At 44.9% G+C, this 17,668-nt stretch overlaps 1 protein-coding gene across 1 annotated transcript in view; it reads left to right on the forward strand.

Annotated features, from left to right (window-relative positions):
• Window positions 1-17,668, forward strand: part of myocd (myocardin) — a 128,779-nt gene that overhangs the window by 23,609 nt on the left and 87,502 nt on the right. The window contains exon 2 of the mRNA XM_056365442.1: window positions 11,343-11,400. The gene's annotated coding sequence lies outside the window, so the exon portion shown is untranslated. The remainder of the gene's footprint in view (window positions 1-11,342; window positions 11,401-17,668) is intronic.

Consider the following 17,668-nt stretch of genomic DNA (forward strand, 5'->3'; position numbering starts at 1 on the left):
GTTTCCCTCTCTCATGTTCACTTAACACTCACACGTGTTGATGTTTCCTCTTCTTCTCTGCATCAGTCTGGCAGTGTGTGGGTCGCTGTAAAGCCCCACATGCAAACAACATGGTATTCATGGGAACGCTCCGTGTCATTTGGATCGCCTGTCAGTGACATCACATCCTCTATGATCCCGTGTCGGTGTGTTTGTCTGACAGAAGCTCAACATTGATTTTATCTATTTTTTAAGCCACATTCACTTTTTCACACCTCAGTGGTTTTCAGCTCATTATTTGAACCAGATGATTTTAGTCATCGGACGTCTGGACCTGAAGTCATCAGAGGAACAAGCTGAGGAAATGTTCGACAGCTCAGCTCCCAGCTGCTGGAGGCGTTTTATGTCCGCTGAACTGTGTCGGTGAATCACTGATTTTTAATCTGAAGCAGCTTTATTCAGTGTTTCTGCTTGTTTTAATCCCCTGGTCTGTTTGTTGTGGAGAGGACGACACCTCTGTGGATAATTCAGCTGCTGGTAAAAACCTCCTGAACATCTGGATCATAAGTTATCAGACAAACAATCGAAACAAAGGTTAGCGGAAGTCAAAGCTTGAGACGTCCCGCGTCCTCCGTACGGCGTCGCTGAAACGCTTTAAATGTGAATCTGTTTTATTCAGTGTTTCTACTGGTTTTCATCCCCTGGTCTGTTTGTTGTGGAGAGGACGACACCTCTGTGGATAAAGGTAAAAACCTCCTGAACCAGAAGACACTGAAGGAATCCAAACCTCACAAATATCAATTGTGGTGAAGACTACAACTCCCATGATTCCACACTGCTTCACAATGTCAAAAAAAAAGCCGTCTTTTGTTATTGTTTTGATTGACAGAGGCAGAAGTTACAGACTGTGGTGGCAGCAGAAAACTAAGTGTGACAAATACAAAAAACTTTTTTTTTTTAAATTAAAGGACCTATATGTAAGTTTTTGCTATTGCTACATAGCTAGCATTAGCATCAACAGCTGTTCACTCACCAGTCTAGAATAAACGTTGTGGGTTCAGCATCAAACTTCATTCCTTTACTCCCCAACAGCTGTCTTGCTTTGAGTCTATTTCTATCACTTCTTTTCTTGTGCTGTAGTTAGCATGCTAACCAGCTAGCCCCGGCCCGATACTGAGTCACCGACGCTCTTGGCACGATGATGCTAATGTTGGTTGTGTAGCATTTGCAAAACCTACAAATAGCTCCTTTAAACCAAAACAACGTGCACGGCCAAATACCACCGACGACAAGCTACGACAGAGTTTTGTGATGTGACCATTAAAGATTTATGGCATGTACATGTAGCTGGTTAAACTGTGGTCAGTCGGGGCGGCTGGGAGCTTCACGCCCTCCGTTTCACCTCTCACTGACAGTCCATGCAGCTGAATGCCACACAGCCTGGCTGCATGTTACTGCCTTTCTCATGAATTAGGACTTGGACACATCCGACCACATGTGTCCAATTAGAGTTCCAGTAAACTGAATTGGCGCACACATCCTACATAATTTGTGTTGTTGAAATGCAGCCTATGGGTTTTCCTATGATGTCTAATTACATTGTAAGACACGAGTAATTGCAATAATAAGTAATGTGTTTAGATTATGCAGAAGTCAGTCCAGATGTAAAACATCTGTTTTGATCCTGCAGTTGTGCTTTTGTTACTTTACATGGTATTGTGAGAGCTGCTGTCAGGTCTGCTCATATCTCTTATGTAAAATTCAGGCTGTAGGAGCGTATGCATGTGCTAATGGCCACATCTCTCCTGCACCTCCCCATACGTATTGTAAATTCAAAGTGAAATGAATTGCATTGTCCCATGTAAAGCAGGGAGTGCTTTTGGCATGTTGGCAGGATGGAGGCACACAGTAGCAGGATTGTACCGAGAGAGAGAGAGAGAGAGAGAGAGAGAGAGAGAGAGAGAGACAGAGAGAGAGAGAGACAGAGAGACAGAGAGAGAGAGACAGAGAGATATGAGGGCTTCAGATCTCCTGACTCAGCGAGCGCCGCGTCACGTACGAGCCGACGCATGGAGCGTATAGGCGAGAGGATGCCACCTGCCCGGTCAAGTAAAAACATGGGGGTGGGGGGTTGGAAAGAATGACTCCCATGATCAACAGCAGGGAAACAAGAAGAGCACAGACTAGAAGAAGGTTTATGGATTCAGCAGCAGGACAGGGAGGGAGAGTAATGATATCAAACTAGAGATAATCCGCACAAAGCAGCACTGACCTGAGCTCAGCTTCTGCAGCCGTACAGGTATGTCCTAACTGATGTTGAAAGCTTTTCTTTTTTTAACTATTTCACCCGTTTGTTTCTAATCAAAGCATTTGCAATTAAAGCTTTTTTTTTTTTATATCTAAATGACAGTGAGGATGAGCGGCGGCCGTCTGGTGCCTAATATGGGCGTCGACCTCCGATCGAAGAGGTCAGATTTTGAAAAATTTGGAGCGAAGCATCAAAAAGCCCCGGAGATAAAGTTACAGACAGATCTGGCAGGTTAAGCAACACCTTTGCAAACTTTAATGAGTTTATTCTGCTGCTGTGCGCAAAATGGTTTTAAGATGTCATTATGAATTCTTGCGGCGGAATCTGTCTGATACTTTGGTGGGTTTGTGACACGGCTTAAAGGGATTGAGTTCATGAGACGTAATCCACCGAGATGCCTTCAAGTCTTTTAACCTTTTTCGCAAACCCCCCCCCCCCCCCCCCCACACACATTCATACCTGTGCAGGGTGCTCGCTCGCTGCTGCAGCCCTGCTCTGACTTCAAAGGCTCAGATGTGGAGTAACGCTGCAGCAGATGACAGTTAGTGCAGGAAATAGATTGTGTGAGGATCAATACAGTCGGCTCCATTTACTCTCCAATCATTCAGGTTTAACGAGAAACAGACACTGTTTGTCTGAAAACCTCAGAAGTTTGTGAATAAATCTCTCTGTGTTGTTGCGATCAGGATCCAGCTACTGCTCATCACAGGCCATTAAACATAAACTTAACTCTGTGAAATGAGCGCGAGCAGCTGCACGACCGGGACACGATGATGGATCAGTCCACACTTCATGTGGTCGGTACATCCGTCCAACTGTCTGGAATATTTCAATGATGCAACTTCAGAATGAAACTCTGTGATGTGAAGATGTTTCCCTGAAAGTGAAAGTAACTTTCTTCATCCTCACTTTAAGTTTTAAGTCTGTATCAGAAGGGTCGTTTTTAAATAGTATTTCTAGCCGCCATTGTTATGTGTCCGTGCCAGCGACAGCTGGGGACAGAGGTGTTACAGGTCGTCCGTCCGTCCCATTCTGGGAAACGTGATATCTCAGTCACGCCTTTGGGGAATTTCCTCCGATTTAGCACAAATTTTCATTTGGACCATAAGATAAACTGATTACATTTTCGTGGTCATAGGTCAAAGGTCACTGTGACCTCACTTAACATAGTTTTGGATTTGTGAACACGACGTTTCGGGAACTCGTCAAAAGAATCCCCTCAAATTTGGCACGAATGTCCATTTGGACTCAAAGATGAACTGGTGAGATGGAAGACAGATAGAAGGTCGAAGGTCAAGAAAATGTCTCCAAATATGGCAGATACATTCACTTGGACTCGAAGATGGACTTTTCAAAGTTCAAGGTTTGACCCCACATTCCTGTGAGTGCGATCTCTCAGGAACGCCACTTAGACTGACGCCCTGTACGTGTTGCACCTGGGTCTAACTTTTACGTCTAGTATGAAGCAGGTGTAAAGTCAGACCAGTATCCATGGTAACAAAAACGGGGAAAATATTAATCACACAACCAAGAAGAAAAACAGAATAAATAATGAAAGCACGTTAAGATGAGAGTCATATTGCACATATTTGTGTTATTGGATTATATATTTTATATAAATATTTTATTGTAAAGTTTTTCTGTTTATATTTAAGCTGTCTGACCTGCAGGACTTGCTTTTGCTTTATCTTTCTTTATATTTCTTCTTCTTACTATATTTATTGTCATGAACTGAAACACCAAAGTGAATTTCTCGTGTGTGAAAAACAATTTGGCGACAAACCTGATTCCGATTCTGATTCTCCTCTGTGATTGGACAAAACCCACCGGACGCAGTCGTAGCCATGACAACCGTCAGTCACGTCTGGTGCACTCTGTGTAAGGTTAAGACCTAGTTTTTCCCGCCCTGCTGGTGCGCTCTGCTCCAGAGGGTTAAGTCGTGAAATGTTTGCACGGCACCTGGAAGGTAAATGTGTGGATGGATTTTTCTTTCTTTATCTGACACCATTTCCTTCCTTAAACGTGTTTATCTCTTGGTGTTGTCTCTAAACGTGTTTGTTATCTCTTCCAGCAGCTTTGTATTAAACAGTGACGCCGCTTTTAAAGCATTTCTGGCGTGATGGTAAAATGACTTTGCTCTCTTCTTAACGTGAGAGTGGATCAATGGGACGGTTCTGGATCCCCACTCTGATGCACTTGTACTTGTGATTGTTAGTGTTTAAGATTTGGCGTCACAGGAATGTTACCCGACCATCTGGCCACGGTTAAATTCACGGCACTGATGAAGATCACATCTGCTGCAAACACATATACAGTGTCTGCAATAGGATGCAGTGTTTACAGAAAGGCTTTTTAATGGCCGGTGAGTCCGATCAGATTCAGAGTCTCTGTGAAAAGCAGTGATGGAGTGACGAGCTGTTATTTTTCTATAACTTGTGTTATCTGGTTTCTGGCGTCGCTCTCCGAGCCTGATTAGACGTTGGGTGTTGTAATGCAACCTTTGTTGAAGAATGTAATGATCTCACACATCAAGCAGATGTTCTCAATCAATACTTGTTGATGTGAAAGCCCATTAGTTCGCTAATTACATTTGCATAAACATTTCACCGTTTCATATTTACTATGCTAAATTGGTTTTCACACAGAGTTTACACACAGTGGCCCTCAAGTGCTCACACATGTTTGGTGTAAATACTGTTGGGCCTAAGTGACAATGTATACACACACATGTACAGCCAATCACATGATACATGTGTGTGTATTCATGGCCACACACACGCGCACACACACACACACACACACACACACACACACACACACACACACACACGTACACAAACAGAATATCAGCAGCATCCCGCCCTAAACAGCTTGCATTCCCCTGCGATGACTCAGAGCAAACAAACATTTATCTGCCTCTCTGGCAAACCAACAGTGCGGCGCTGGTGTTTGTTTGGTGGACACCCCGGCCTCGTGTAAACAGACCATTGAACTGTGTTTAATGAAAGGTATGATTTAGACATGTTAAGAGGGGTTTTTTTCCTGCACAGCCACAGTTTAGAGCGTCTACATTTCAGTGGTTTGGCTGCTTGTCACAGGGAGCTACAGATAATTAACTAATTGCTGAGCTGGCGGGACGGAGGGAGGGACCCGGTGCGATGAATGCACCCTCTGGCGGCCACGCTGGAGGTCCTCAGCTTCTGAGTCACGACGGACTGTGAGCGGTGGTGTGTCGGAGGTGCGCTGGTATGCTTTCATCTGAACGCAGAGGTTCTGTCTGTGCGCCGACTGACCCGAATTATTTCACCAAATGAATCAGCAGCTGCTCGTGGGACGGGGACCATGTCAGTGAGCTGGTTGGTCATGGAGGGGGAAAGCTTCTCTCTTGGGGGTGGGGTGGGGGGTGGGCGTCCTGCCAGGGGGTCGAGTCACTCATACTGTTTGGAGCTTTAAGGACCAGCAGTGACGGTTCAGTTGGAGATGTGGGTTCACTATGCTAGTAGCGGCTAATGGAGCGTCGAGCTTCCAGCCACATTTGTATTTACAGTTAATATTTATAGGAAGGTGAGTCGATCACATTCGTTCATGTGCAGTTTGTCTTTATGCTAATTAAACCAATTATTTTGAATATTTTATAGCTACTTAAGCAACAGGCTGCGGCGGCGTCGTACCTGCGACAGCACGTCAGTCCTTCGTTCAGTTCTACCAACGCCGCATTAATTAACAGTAATGAGCGACGACAGATTCTGATTTGTTTGTTTATTTCATCATTTATTCGGCCACACCGACACAAACGTCCTCCTGACCTGCACAGTGACACTAGCTTGCTACGCTGTCGACACGTTACCTCAGGTGTGTCCAGGCTTCTTCCCTTCATCCTCTTCTGACGTCATTTAATTCAAATGTTATTTCTGGAAATATTTTCATCTTTGTTCGTCACAATCTGAGATAGATGATAATAGTCTTTAATCTGAGGCCCCCGGTCCAACCCTGTGTTCCGCCATCTTCTTCTTCACGTTAACATGTCTGAGCAGGAAAAGTCCAGGTGCAGTTTATAACAATAATTAATGACTGCTGCATTCCACTTAGGTGTATCAGCTCCAGCAGCCTGAGTTTGCACATGCTGTTTCACTGACACGTCGTCCCGGGACACGTCAGTGGATCAGAGCCATTGTTGATGTTATTAGTTACACCTGTCCAGTCAGAGCGCCTGCTGCGTACTTCACAGTCTCTCTGAGAGGCGAGTGCACAAAAAAGAACCCAGCTAGAATCACCTCCTCGTGGTCGTATCCCTCCGCCACTCCAGGTCACATCCCTGTTTGTCCTCAGTTGTATGAGGTTATATTTTTTGTGTGAAGTCTTGACTTATGAAAACCACGTTGCACAGGTGCTCGTGCATGAATGTCCGGTACATTTAAGGGTCCTGGTTTTGGGGGATTGGAAGCTAAAGCGTAACCGTCAGCTAACTTACTGAGTTTAAATATTTACACTCTCGTTACATTTCGTCACATTTAATTGTCACGTTACATTTAAAGGAACATTTTACAATATTCTCCTCTGAGGTTTTTCCAAAGACTGTACGTTAAAGTCTGGAAACCAGACTGCTCATGTTTACCAATCACAACCATTTATCTGCAGTGGCGTGGGTTTGATACGATGACTGACAGAGGAGCAACACGGAGGCATTTTCTGCCGCCTGCTGAATTGTGATTAAATGAACTGGATGTTATATTTTCTCTAAAAGAACAACAACAGTTGTTGATATAAAGATGTGTTTGCTGCCCTACTGTCAGGGTACATCAGTGACATCACAGGTTGCGTTGCTCTGATTGGTTGTAGGTCTGTCCAGCTGCATCCAGAGGTATTTTGTTCTGCGACTGTTGATTACTCCCCTTGGAAACTGGAAATGGATTTATACCAGGCCGTGTAAGTTTACTGACATTATCAGGGTGATATGTAATAAGAGGGTTAAACTCTCCATGGCCGGTTTCCTGTCAAACAAGCGCGTGTTGTGATGTGAAGATAACGTCCCTCGCTCCAGCCTCCCTCCCATCCCACAAACACTCGTCTGGTTGTTTTATATTCATATTCTCCGGCTGACCTCTGTGATGACGGGACACGCTGCTCCCAGTAGATTCCAGTACTGTACACACTGAAGCGAGGTATGAAGTCTGGTTTCACTTGTGTTCATTTTTTATATGTATTAAGCCTTCATCGTTCGTCACCTCGCACATACCTTTAGGAGAGTGTGCGGCGCGTCACGCTCTCCTCTCGTAACTGGTTTGTATTATTGTGCGTCCAGATATGACAGCGGCTCAGGGACAGAGAGCGGCGGAGAGCTCTGGAAAGTGTTTCAAGTGCACAAAGTGTAAATGAAGAGGAGATTGAACAAGTTTCTGTGCTCTCATCACGTGTTGTGAGAAAGGGGTCCCAGGATGAAGGATCGATTCTTCTGTTTCACACTCGTCCTCCTCTGTCTTTGACCCCGACAGTCCTCTGACCCTTGGCGGAAGGTCCTTGGAAGCTGCACTGGCCCTCCGTGTGCTCGCCGCTCGGATTAATGGCTGTTTTGGCAACATATGAGCTCATGGGTAATTGGCCCGAGGTGATGTTTCCCGTTGAATGCTACCTGGTTCTTTTGTGGTCGCCGTCGCGGTCGGTCGCTCCCCCTGCCACTAAGACTGGTAATTGAGCAGCACTTTCGTGACACCGGCTGTGAACCGCGGTGAGGAAATTATATGTTTCCTCAAAGTGTCATAGGAGAGAATGACGGGGACGGGGAGGCCATGTTGTATCTGTTTTAATGTCTTTGAGGACTCAGAAAATAAGTCAAACAGCTTTTTACCTTATTTTAACTTCCGTCTGTCAGTTTAAATGTTGTTAGAGAGGAAATCAGATGACGTCCGTGCAGCAGTAAAATTCCCCTCAGTCTCCCTTTGCATTTAAATGAAAACAAGTCGAGAGCTCGTCATTCCTCACCTGTCCACCAGATGACCTCAGAGTCTTCTGCTCTCTGTCAGTCACCTGATCCCGCTCCTTCCTGCACACCTGTCCCAGACTTACCTCATTAGGAGTCATTCCCACCTGTTCCTTTTCTCCTGTTCCAGACGGTTTTTCCTCTCACCTGTGTGTACACCTGCTTTACTTCATACCTTGTTGTTAGAATATAAGTCTAGAAACTGACCCTTGACTGTAGTAAATCTTCGCTGTGGCACAGAACTGAAAACTTAAACTGCATTTGAGTCTTTCTCCGAAAGCTTTTCTGCAGATGAAGACCTGCCTTGGAAAAAGCTAGTAAGTGGACCTTGAGTTAAAGGTGGCCTTGAGTTTATCCAAAGTTATGTTTGTTTAAAGTTATTTTTTTGGAGAGAGATGGGATGATACTATGAAAAATATTGCACATGATGGGAAATCTCATTTTATTTATATATGATATATTGATAAATTTGACATTATTGAATATCGGCAGACAAGATAAAACAACACAGGGAGCCACACACAGAAACACATCTTTACATCTGAAGAGCTTTGACAACTCCTTTCCTCTGATGAACAGCATCCCCTTTAAACACACACACACACACACACACACACACACACACACACAATAATTAAATTACTGCATCCACAAAAACACACATCAGTATCGCCGAACCCGACCAGAAAAACCTCCTGCGCAGAAGCACCAGAGTGCGACCGCTCCGTGGTAATGAGAGAGCCGTGATGTTTGGGTACACGATGTGCCTGTAATAATAATCTGAGGCGGAAGAGGTCTCGGGTTCTCCCGGTCTGAATCCTCTCGGTCTAACTCTGCCTTAAGCAGCGTGCGTACATAGATCAAAATAACAAGGCTGAAAAAGACCAAAGTAAAACTGTCAAAGAGTGAGCAATGGTCTGGATGAATGGGCATGGAAGAGGCTGTGAATTCTTCCACTGGGTAATGGCTTTGTTGTTTGTATCCTGGAACAGAATGTACATGAAATCCATCACTCAGGGGGAAAAGTTAGATATGAATAAATGTGTATGATCCCAAAAAGGCCGAAGTTTTCCTTTTTGAAACGTCACTGCTCCTGGACGTCAGGAGGAATAATTTCCTCCTGGACCTGGAGGTGAGAGAAGATGCTCTCTGTCCTCATCATTACAAAGAGATAATGAGAATTAGAGGGTTTTGCTGTTGTTGTTGGCTCTTTCTAACCAAACACTTGATGCTGGCATTAGAGTAGCCGGGAGCAACGGCATGACTTCATGTCAGCGTCATTTCCCTGGAAAGGTTTTGTAGTCCTCTTATCACATGGGAAAGAATTATGTTTATTAAACTGCGCAGACGGGAGCTGTTTCTTCAGTGATTCAGCAACTTAATGAAGCACTATACATCATGAAATATAGGTTGTTATTGCACCGTTCAGTCACGGTGATTCTATGTGAAACCATGAGTCCAGCTGATGAAAAACAATACGTCTTAATTCATCTCAGTCTCTCTCAGCTTATTGGGAGATTTATATCTGCTGACCTCCGGTTCTTCTTCCAAGGAACATAAAAGAATATGCATGCTGGGAGCGTGTGTGAGTGTCTTCGTCTTTGTGTGTTTTTGTGTTTGCTTGTGCAAGATAATAAAATCAGATGGCTTGCAAAGCCCTCAAGTAACTAAGTTCACACCTATGCAAACAAGCTGGCCCTTAGCTAGCATCACCCTCACTTTGTTTCCCCTCTTTAAATGTCTGATATCACTCTGGAGCACTTGGCTCCACATGGTTCGGCTCCGAGGTGCAGAAAATCAAGTCTTCTTCGGTGAACTGGAATGTGCCCATTTCCCCTTCGTACCCTCTCCCAGATCCCAGTGGGATTGACAGAGCTGTTGGCGCTCTGTGAGATCCACATTAACTGTGTGAACATTCTTGTCATGCTATTCCTGTGTATTTATTGGCTGCTTGATTACATGCATCTTGGCAGTTTGTTGCCCGGGCCAGAGGAAAAAAAAACAGAAAAAACCCCAGAGAAAACAGGAGATCACGTCCAAGCATCATGATCCACAGGAACCGTTGGAGCTTTCAGCGGCTGTGCTTCGACGCTTTGACGGACTGTCAATCAAAAGGGAGAAAGATGGAAGATGAAACAGATGAAGCTCGTTTGAAACCAGGGAGGCTTCTAATCTCTTGTCCTTCCTGTTTACTTTCAGTAGAAGAGAATATTAGAAACACCTCTCAGTATCATCAGAGACGGTCGTATGACACATGTCCCGCCCAAGTGTCAACCTCGGGTGCTGAAACATGAAGCTGCAGTTCCTCTAACGACCACTAGAGTCTGGCTCCAACAGTGAGTCAGTCCCCATAGACTCCCATGTTAAAGTGTCCAACTTTACAGCAGAAATAAACATGTTTACAGCTTGGTACAAAAACTGTTTTTGGTCTCTAGAGCTAATTTCCTCCTTCATGACACCTGTTTATATAACTCACCTGTTTACATTTTATTAAGGACTAAAGTTACGGAGGATTGAGGGCGTGGCCTCTTTGAGTGACAGGTGGGTGAGCATACGCTTGCCACAAACCAACATGCTCTAAAGTCTCATCTCCACACATGCTCCACCTCTTTTTCCATTTTTGGATTAGCCGGGAGTTAGGGGCGGAGTCAGGCTCTGCCAAGATGGCAACGGTGGAGCAGCTCACTCTGAGCTTCAGAAACCTATGGGTGACATCACAGAGGCGACCCCCATCTTTATTGACAGTCTATAGTCCCACCCATCCCCCAAAACAGCCAATCTTCTGCTTTGTAACAGCCGTTATGAAGCTAATCATGTTGTTGCACTTGTGCACGGTTGGTGTCATGAAACCTTGTGCGTGCGTAGTCGAAGTACAACGTGGAAAAAATGGTGTTTTCAAACCTTATTTTAGGGCAAAGTCACCAGTAAAGTTAAGACTCTCCCTGTTCATTTAGAGAGGAGCCTGGTCTTGTTTATTTTCCAAGATGGCTGCCGGGTGGTGCACAGGTGGAGCTACTAATGACTGAGTGTGTGGCTGTCGTGTTTAACATCATCATCACTGTGTATCTCCTCTAACAGGTGGACGACACTGGGCTGCGGCTTCAAACAGGAACTCAGTGACATCAGTGAAGAGCAGGTAAGATTTCAGCCTCACATGTGACTAATTACATTTATTTTAGTGCATCTGTGTGGTTGCAACTGATGGTGTGACCGATGCTGAGAGAGATATCCTGGAGGACATTATGATTTATATTCATACGACGACTGTTCTGTGTTTTAACGACTTATAAGTCAAGTGTAACTCAAGCTCTTTCTTCATGGGTCATTTTGTTTCCACTAGGACTGAATGATGTAGATAAACAAATCACACTGTGGTTATTTTGGCAGATGTTGCGACATGAGTCACAATTTCAGTTTTTGCATTTGATGTTCACTTGAAAATTGTTTTAAAATTATGATGAAGGGATTTTTGTTGAGTCTCTTACCAACATCTATCTATCTATCTATCTATTGTGCAGTCGCCATTTAGCACAGTGCTGTCTGAACATCAGCTGATGCTTTGATTTGCAACAACAAAATATATATTTACACGTACTTGTACAGGTGAAAACTTGGCTCAGTATTCCCACGCAGTCCCACAGCGTTGTCTCTCAGCAGGAGAACGCTGAGGTCACGATGTTCTTTAAACCTCGAGTGTGTTTACTTTTAAACGAATCAGACAAACAAATTCTGGGCCAGTTACTCACCCTGCTGCTGGAAATGAAATTTATTTGCGAGAGAGATCTTGTTGACGTTTCCTGGCATCGAGTGTCCTGCTCATCACGGTCTGCTGGGGGTGAGACATTAATGCCTGAATAAAAGCACCATGAGGTGTAGAAAATGCTCAACATCTTCAGTAGTTTTAACACTGCGGATCCCCAGTCCTCCTGAATGCACCACATGGGCCTGAATCAGTTTAAATGTCTTAGTTCGGCCCCAGTGTGACTGATAACTCCACCTGTCGTCCTTCAGTGGCTCCATCTGAAACTTTTAATGTTAATTTTTTCTATAACGCTCATATTTTACACTGAAACCTTCCACTGGGACCGTAACTCTCAGTGGAAACAACTTTATTACCCAGAGATCATCTTGTTTTCCCATAGTCACCATTCGGTCCCACGTGAAATCCACTAATATTTATACAGAAGAAAAGCTCCGACACTCGTGTAACGTCTCAGGATGATGATTTTACGGCTGCTCTGCAGGGATTTCAACATTACTGGCCCTCATGAAAAGTGACTATGTACATTTTTCCACCCCATAAAAGTTCCCTCCCAAAATACCACGCTACATATCAATCTGCAGGAGCTGCTGCGTTGAGTCTGCCTCTCGGTAGCGGCTCGGCGGGGGCCTCCAGTGAGCGTTACCTGCTCCGTGTTGTGCCTTTTGTCTGTGCGAGAGAGAGTTCATGGTTGTGACATTTACTGCGGCCTGTCACAGAGAGGCTCATGGGGCCTTTTTACTGTCATGGGGCTTATTTCCAAATGCTCTCGTGTGTCAGGAGACCTGCAACATCAAACTAGTGTCACTCAAACATCCCTCTGGTTTCTGTACGTGGATTTTATGTTAGTTTTTTTCTTTTTTCATTTTCCTTGAAAGATGGCTCGCAGATAAGCAGCATGTATGAGACTCTCACACACACACACACACACACACACACACACACACACACGCACACACACCTTATACGACCACCTCGTCTTACCTCATCCTGCGTTTAGAGGCTCTTCGGATCTCTGACCTCGGAGCAGTCGATGCCTTTTACTGACAGATTACTCCGTTTACAACTTCCTCCGGGTCAGAGGTCAAACGGAGGTCACGCTGCTGTTCCCAGAGCAGTATACCAAAGCCGTGCAGCCGCATCGTGAGAGACTCTTTTTGAATAACAAATTCTGAAGAAGACAAAAAAAAAAAAAAAATCATAAGATCACAGCATTTCTGAATCTTAGAAGGGATTAACATCTGAGGATATCTCTGCTTTCTTTAATTCCTCTGCTCGGGGTGAATTGCTTGACCCATGATGGAGGGGAGGACTCGCTGTCAGTGATGCCCGTCAGCGTGGAATGGGTTGAAGGGATCAGAGAAATGAGTGAGAGCTAGCTGGTGGATTTTAGGGCGCTTAGGAGTCTTTACCAATTTCTTTTTTTCTGGTTAAAACTTCCCTATATAGCAAACGAAAGCTCCAGCTGCCTCTTTCACTTACACATGAAATAATGCCCATACATTAGGAGCAGCCGTTCTCCACGTCCCGTTCAGTGATACTCAAGAGGAAAGATATTTTATTTTTAGCCTCGTCACGGGAACGTGTGCAGCTTTTACATTCGTGTAGGGATTCGTGGGTTCGTTGGTAGTTTCTAATACTGATACAAAACCCTGCTGTGGATCATTTGCATTATTTGATAAGTCAGAGAAATGCTGAAGACGTATGTTTTTACTTTGTGGGAGAGGAAGTAAGAGAAGGATCCTCGGTGCCAGTCGAGCTCCCAGGTGAATCGCAGGTTCTGCGGCCTGACTTCCTGACCCGTGAATTATGCAAAAAATAAAAAAAAGACAAGATACAAGACGTACCAAGTCAAGAGGGAGCGGAGTAATGAAGTTCAGGTGGTGGGATAAAGCCTCGTCTTCTCGTACTGCCTCCGGGCTGTGGGAGAGAGCAGAGACGGGAGGCTGAGTGTAGAACAAAGTGTTTCAGTTCTGATGCCCGTAAATTCCCCCCCCACCCCCCCACGCTGAAGGAAGAAAAGTCACGTAGAAGTTCAGCTTAGTCAGAGCAAAGCTGCGCGAGGAGATAAGACGCTGCGCTGGCAGGTGATCCTCTGGATTCCACTTAGCGTGCAATCAAAGTGTTAATGTTGTTTTTTATCCTGGACGTCGGTGGCAGAGGGAGTCGGAGGAAAATACATCTGACTCCAGGCAACGTAACCCGAGCTAAAGGGGAGTTTCTGTTGCCGTAATTCACTCTTTGTGTGGCGTTCAGAGCTGCGTCGGCCCAGGCAGTAAAATATGTGTTATCGTGTGGTTAAACAGTTAAAATCAACTGTTAGGAAATATCAAACGTTTTACCTTCATTCAGAGAAAAGCTTTTTAATCTCTCTCCTTTAACATAAATCGTTAGCTAGCAGCTAATGAAATTAATCAGTACACTGGTTGAGAGATTGTTTATCTTTCTTTAAAGGTTCGTTTTCAGATCTGTGTGTGTGTGTGTGTGTGTGTGTGTGTGTGTGTGGGGGGGGGGGGCAGCTGATCAATCAGTAGTGAGGGACTGGGCTTCATCAGGTGAAACCGTTCTGTAGTAAATGACGTTTGGTTAAATGAATAAAGAGTTTGATGGTAGCAGATTGTTATTTTCAGCAGTAACAGAAGAATCGTGTGTGTGTGTGCGTGTGTGTGTGTGTGTGTGTGTGTGGCTCACCCCCATGCTCACCTGAGCAGGTGGTATGATCCAGTGAGGTGAGGAGAGGAGGTGGCAGTGTTTTTGGTTTTTATGGCTTCAGTTATTTATTGTGAATATCTTGGACAGACGTACCAGGGTCTTACCACACAACCACCAACTGTCAATAAAGGCAAAAATAAATACAAATAAATCACAAATAATCCTCATTATTTATCCAGGGGACTCTTTTTCTTTTGCTTTAAATTATTGAACAAATCTTTTTCTTCAGTTCAGTTTTACATCTTTTTTAACTTTTCTTTATAATATCTCTTATTTCATGTAAACATGGCAAATTAAGGCATGACGTAACCTAGCAACATGTAGCAGGCCTGTTCCACTGTCTATTGAATGTAGTTAGTTAGCAACACTGATGCTAAGATGCTAATTCTTGAATTCAACTGTGTGAATCATTAATGTTGCAGTGACGTTCAGGTGTAGCTCTCCGACAGGTGAGTAAAAGACCTGCCACTCAGCATGTTTAATGACCAACATGTCCTCAGACCTGAAATAGCGCCTCTACGGTGGCGGGCCGTGCCGGGCCTTGGTTGTCACGGTAACAACAATAAACACACAGAGCGCACTGACAGCGGCGTACCGGACCTTCATCGCCACAGTTGCAATAATAAACGCTCATGTCTTGGTTTGAGGTCAAAATAAGAATGTCCTCAACATTAGGTGACCTTTGTTGTCATGGTTACAATAATAGCAGCGTGGTTAAGGTTGTCAAACGGTCATGGATAATAGAAAACAACATAAACTGCTGGTTTCACATGGGAATCCTGTGTTTTGTCGACCCTCCTCCTCCTGACATGGACTCTTCTCCCTTCGCTTCCGCCATCATCACTACGACCACTAGACGTCGCCTAGCAACAAAACGTAAGGATGGCTCATTATAACCTGCTGCACAGACGACCTGTGGGCTCGTTGTTTACGGTCTCGGTGAAGCAGTTGGCCGCACTGTCCTCTCATGTCATGTAATGGATGGACGCTTGGACAACTGTTTTGGGCGTAAATATCAGAATACAGGCAGCTGGTAGCTGTTAGCCGTTAGCTGGTAGCTGTTAGCCGTTAGCTGTTAGCCGTTAGCTGTTAGCCATTAGCTGTGTGTCACTGTGGTTCACCCTCAAGACAAACTGCTGGCTATCAACAACCGCGTCTTTATACCCATAAGTCCTTGCATTACTGGTGTGTGATTGAGATTACGCTCTCACTCTGGACACCTTGGTCGTCTTTAAAGAGGACTACGAGCTGCATTCGAACGCCTCAGGTGCGGTTTTCCACGGCCACCCACGCTTCAGTGAAAATTGCTTTCACTTGGCCCAAATAAGAAGATCGTAACACCCCCGGAGCACAACAAAAAAACAAGCTGTGCATCACACTAAAACTCTCTCCATGTTATCTGCCTGCCAAAGCTTTCTCACTTGTTTTATCTAGGAATACACTCTGGGAATCACTCCAGCTTGTGCTTTTGATTACTTTTAAGCCAAGATAGCTGAGAGCAGTACAGGGTCTGAGGCCCCATCCCGTGACCCCTCAAATCACTTTAATGCCCCACCTCTGACCTCCGACCTCTCGGTCTCGACCTGCACCCCGAAGTTCCCTGAAACGGCGCAGACGAGATTAAAGGGGATTCCCTCCATCAGCGACCTTCTGTTTCTGTTTTGTTGCTATTCTGAGGATAATCTCTGTTCATATTTCACCGTCTCCCCTTCGCAGTGACAGCCTCTAAAGTCCAGATAATGCAGCAGAGGAGGGCAGCGTCGTAAAATGGACTATTTGGCACAAAATCTGTCAATTCCTCTGAGGGTTTTATTCTCATTGTGCGTCCCGGGGAGCATCAGCGGGGTGAAACGCTGCCCACCCAAGGAGGCCCTTCTTGTGGGGAGAAGCCAGCAGCGTTGTCTCCTCTGTGGATCTCCAAGCTGTCCCCCATGTAAACAGCCTCCCTGCAGTGGGAGGAGGCGGACGCAGCAAACTGTATTACTCCAGCTGACAAAGCCATTCACTTCTGAAGAATGCAAATTTAGATTGCGAACGCTCCCTTTGCTTTATCACACTGGACAAACAGTGTTGAGTTATTGGGAGGATTATGAATAACGTTTTTTTTTTCTGCAGTGGAAAAAGGGAGATGTGGCCAAGATGGAGTCATCAGAGGTCCCTAAAATAGAGTGCAGTCTGAGAATGAAGCAGAGAAAGGTGAAGCGTTCTGGCTGCTGTGCTTCGGCTAAACCGCTTCTGCTTCATCACCCTTCCCAAAAAAACCTGATTCACTTCACTGGAATCCTCCCTCTGCTTTTCTGTGGATGAAGCCTGTTGGGGTTTTCAGAGATGCTTCATCTTTGTAAGTCGTGAAGCATTATTGTTTTCTTTTAATAAATGGTCTTTTGTGTGGTGTTTAATGTAAATGTTTTTGTTGAGGCGTGCTGCGTGGTGTGTGTGTGTTTACTTTGGCAGTAGCGGCCAGCGTATCCTCTTTTGTTTACGGGTCTCGTTGGCTTTTATCTTCTCACTCAGAGCGTCTAAGACGAGTCAACAAGACGTCTCTGCAGAGCACGTGCACGCGGTGACCCTGCGTGCACACACACACACACACACAGACACACACACAGACATGCACATGCAGTCTCGGTGTGTTTATTGTTCACTAGTGATAAATGAACATGTGTATTGGAGATGTTAGTAGAAATACTGAGGGATGTGCTGTTGCATTTCTTCTGCTCAAATCTCCACAGACGGTTTAGCATGGTTCCCATGACAAGGTCGCACCAGTGTGGTGGGCGGCGTCTGCCAGCCCCTTTATTTTATTTTAGACCAGAGGCTCATGGGAAAGCTATTTCGAGACCTTTTCCTGTTGGCCTCAGAAAACAGTGCCAGTGGTTTGTTAACAGGTGCAATGTGACCAGAAGGTTTTAAAAATAGCTTTGTTTTTACT

This window comes from Seriola aureovittata, chromosome 21 (genome assembly GCF_021018895.1).
Source record: "Seriola aureovittata isolate HTS-2021-v1 ecotype China chromosome 21, ASM2101889v1, whole genome shotgun sequence".
In the NCBI taxonomy this organism is placed as follows: domain Eukaryota; kingdom Metazoa; phylum Chordata; class Actinopteri; order Carangiformes; family Carangidae; genus Seriola; species Seriola aureovittata.